This window comes from Stylophora pistillata, chromosome 1 (genome assembly GCF_964205215.1).
Source record: "Stylophora pistillata chromosome 1, jaStyPist1.2, whole genome shotgun sequence".
Lineage (NCBI taxonomy): Eukaryota > Metazoa > Cnidaria > Anthozoa > Scleractinia > Pocilloporidae > Stylophora > Stylophora pistillata.
The window spans coordinates 55,724,113-55,728,545 of record NC_142519.1 but is presented as its reverse complement, the minus strand read 5'-3'; positions in this window follow the sequence as shown (position 1 = coordinate 55,728,545).

Below are 4,433 nucleotides of genomic sequence, written 5' to 3'. Positions count from 1 at the left end.
GCAGGGATAATTTGGAGATTAATTTGATTTGGAGAGAGGCTGCAGGTGACCTTGTGGTAATAGAGACTAGTATCTTGTTAGCATGATAACAAGATAATTTACATTTGAAAAGCAGCAACGTTTGTATAATATCAAGGTCACCCCCAGCCTTACTCCTGTTCAAAGGCTTGACAACCAAGCATGCAACTGTAAAATGGACTATTGAAACTCGTAATAATTTTTTCAAAAGTCAGAGGTCTAAGAGTCCATGAACAAGTTCTGTATATGTTAGTCCAAAGAGTCTGTTCTAGAATAGCTTGATTTTTTTAATCCATTTAAATTTCCACAATATTTGACTCTAAAACATATTCTTACTAATTTTCTGAGTTACTATCATGTTTATTGTGACTCTCAGGTTATGACCAGGAGCATACTGACTTTTATGCAAGTCAGCAGCCATCTACAAGTGCATCTGGTAGACCACAGAGTAAGAATTATTTGCTTTATTATTTACAGAGTTACAATGGGAGCCTAAACTCCTTTACAAAGCATTATGATTTTTTCCTATCCTCGAGAATTGGGCCCTTGTGAGATAACTTCAACACATAAAACAACTCATTTAAATACACACAAAATATCCTTATTCTTCACTTAGCTTACAAAAAATATCATTAAAAAGTATATCTATATATAAATACGTAAAAAACCTTATCCTTGAATCGGAGAGTGCTCTACAATCATGGAGCTTCGTAAACAATTATTTAGGAAAATAAAAATTAAAACTTCACACTAAAACTTCGCACTACAGATCTGTTTTGAAAGGGTTAAAAGTCCTCTATATATATATATATATATATATATATATATATACTAATTGAGAATTGTAGCCAGCACTGTTAAAAAGGGCTCAATACACATTTGTGTAGAGCGGTATATAACATTAAGTGACTAGAAGGATACACACATGATTTGCTGCAACTCTGAGTTTCAAGTGTTAAGCACTCATCAGGCAGATTTAAATCTGCCTGATGAGTGCTTAACGCAGGAAACTCAGAGTTGCAGCAAATCATGCGTGTTTCCTTCTAGTCTATATACATATAAATATAAAACCATATACATTTGCATATAGTTGTAGAGTATTGCACTAAAAAAGCAATGTGGTGTAAATGTAGAGGGTTAATAATCAGCTCTTGACGACACTTAAATTTGCGACAACAGGACAAAAGGATAAACATACACAGTCCAGTACATTCCAATGTGCCTCCAATCCTCTCTTGAGTCATGACCTGTTTAGATACGTACGCGTGATTCAAATATTCACAACTGTTCTTAATTGTTTTTCTCATTACCATCAAGTGTGTGCCCAAAACAGATCACAACTCACTAGAACATTAGAGGCACGTTGGAATGTACTGGACTGTTCAAAACTATTTGCAATAGTCCACAAATATTTTAAAAGATCGAGAAAACCTTTTCCACATTCGAACAATATTTCTACAATAATTTTTTTGTTCAGTCAATAGCTTTGTAGAAAAAAGCCTTAAAACTAATTGATAGAAATGAAGAAGTATTTTTCATAGTTCTTAGGTGGCTTTTAGTTCTTTAAGTTTATTGAGCAGCTGTCAAAAACTGACTGTTGTAAAATTAAATCAATTACCAGCCAGACCATATCTTTCAAAAAGTATTTAGTTGTAATGATACAAATAGATATTATGTTCGAAAAGTGTAAGAGGTTTATAAACAGTGTTGTCCTTTGCTCTCTCAGTAAAACAATCCCTTTTTTTCGGTCACCCAGAGCAGACAGGAGGATTTTACTCTCTGTCACGCAACTCTGCTCCTTCTCAGTGTATCTCCTTAATCTGTAACTGTTGTAACTAATTTAGAGGGTGTTGACAGTCTGTCTTTCCTGCCTAGTACCAAGTATTTAATGAAAAATGTCACCTGACTGTGTTTTAACTCTAATTTTAATAGTTGTGGTAAAAACTGATTTTAATGATTGTCTTACAACTGTGATGTGTATGCAAAATGCTAGCACTGTAAGAAATTTGTAACTCGACAACTTTGGAGTTATGCAATGACATAGAATGTATCAGGGTATATCATACTTGTGGTGCTTATGGTGGTATATGAATGTCTTCACTTTTGCCATTATGAATTTAAACTTCCTCAAGGGTTTGGTCAATTTAACAAGTCATACAGTGAAATATTTTTCTTGCTAGAAATAGTCTTGTTGGCTCCTTTTATTTGTTCTTATCTTTGATGCATTTGAAGTGCATTGTCTTATTGTTATTTGCTTGTAGTGAACTTCAAAGCTGGTGTTCCAGATGATCGTGAGTTACTTGAACTGTCAAGTCATATACAGGAACCAGCAGTGTGGGTACGAGTAGGCATCCTTCAGGGGCTTACCATGGAACAAATCAGTGACATCAAGAACAATGCAAGTGATAAGGCCTTGCAGATGTTGAAAGATTGGATGAGTTCTACCGAGTCCCAGAGTCATTATCAAGACTTATATAATGCTTTATGCGATAGTGGGGTTCAAAAAAACAATTTTGCAAAAACATTTTGCTTGATTAGAAACAGTTAGAATTTTTCAAAGTGTAAAATATACAAATTAGTCACTTGTATTGTGTAAATTTTCTTAGATTATCACTGATGGCCTGATTTGAAATTTTTACATAACAAACTCCTGTTATCATTCAAATACTTTAACACCTAAATTTCTAATTTGACTAGAAAGAATTATAATTAGTATAAATTGTTAGTACTTGAGAGCTTCAAATGTTCGTAGCCCAGAGAGTATATACATCTTATTAGATCCTTTGTTATGTAGTACTGCTGAGTATTTTTACGAGTTGCACTGTATTTTGACGAGCCCTTAAGGCAAGTCAAAATACAAACAACGAGTAAAAATACTCAGCGATACTACACAACAAAACTTTTAATAAGAAATATATCATCCAACACGCCAAAGAGGTGTTTCAGTGCGGGCAAATTTCATCGATATTTCTGGAGTATAAATATCACGGGATATTTGTACATATCTTGTGCATTATTTGTACTATACAAAGCACATTTGGATAATAAAATACTGGTATGTTATTTTAAGCACGGTTTCCCAAACCAGTGGTGCGACATAATTTCTCCATTAATTGTTTCTCTCAGTAGTCTTGTAGCACTTTGGACAAAACTTAACTTGATAAAATTGAAATGGCAAGAGTAAGAGCTTCTCTTTTTTTTTCCAATCCCACTCATAACTCTGCCACCTTTTGTGTAGCAAAAATTCATTGTTGCAAAGGAAAGTAGAATGATAAACTATTCAAAACACCAAATCTGCTTTTCATGATGGTCTTTTTTTTTTTTCATTAAGAATTTTATTTCACAAGTGACAAGTCAAACTTAATGATTAAAATATTTTTGATAGATGAAGATTTAATGCCCCTCAGAACGACTCTCCACCCTTGCAAGTTGTAGTTACGCCTCTCCTCTTAGTCTGTTGCTCATTTTGATGGCATTCCTTTTGGTGATTAGTAAAACTTTTGTAATACAGCTTATAAATAGTCTGCTTTATCTTTAAGTAGTTTAAACTGTGAAGTAATATCTTCATACGTAATTTTTATCCCTAACTAGTAATGATGTAAGGACCATTATTTTCTTTTTTTACCCTTAATGAACTTAGTGCAGTTTTGTTATTCTATTGCTTTGTAATAGTGTTAGATGTATGTAAGGGAAATGAAGTTCACCAAGTGTCATATCGGTGTGTAGCCTTTGTACAACCTACTCCCTTTTCATTCTAATGCATCAATTGGTTTGAAGCTTCACATCTCTGGGAAATTATAGGTTCTTGACTGACATCCATGCCCAAGGGGGGGATTAGAACAATGTCAGGGTGGGGTAGGGAATTGAGAATGGAGTGAAATGGTACTGCTCTTACATCAAATTCTTAAGGACAGTCATACTTTACAATTTCCTAAGAGTTATTCTCAGTGTGTCAGTGTTAACTGTCCTGGTACAATGTATTCTTATATGACAAGGTTACAGTTGAAAAAAATATCTCATATAATTGATAATCACTCCCTGAATATGGACATACCCCATGTCAGAACTATGCCAGGATCCTTGAAGGATAAAGCAGATTTAAAGATTCTATTTGATAAAAAATAAGTAACAAAATTATCTCTAGAACAGGATCCTATTCAAAGTGAAGTGAGACTAAGAAACCACTTGGTGGTAAAGTATTTGTGCAATTTGGCACCATTAGCTTCCATTGTATATATTAAATATTATTATATGTATATCCAATTAGAGGACGAAGGAAATTGGAAAGTTGGCACTGCATTTTGCCAGGGGTTTCAGTGAAAGCAGCGGGTTGCAGGAAGTCTTCTGCTGGCTATAGCACCTCACAAGATTTCTTACTTTGTCATTAAAACATTTCATTTTACAAGTTCTGCACA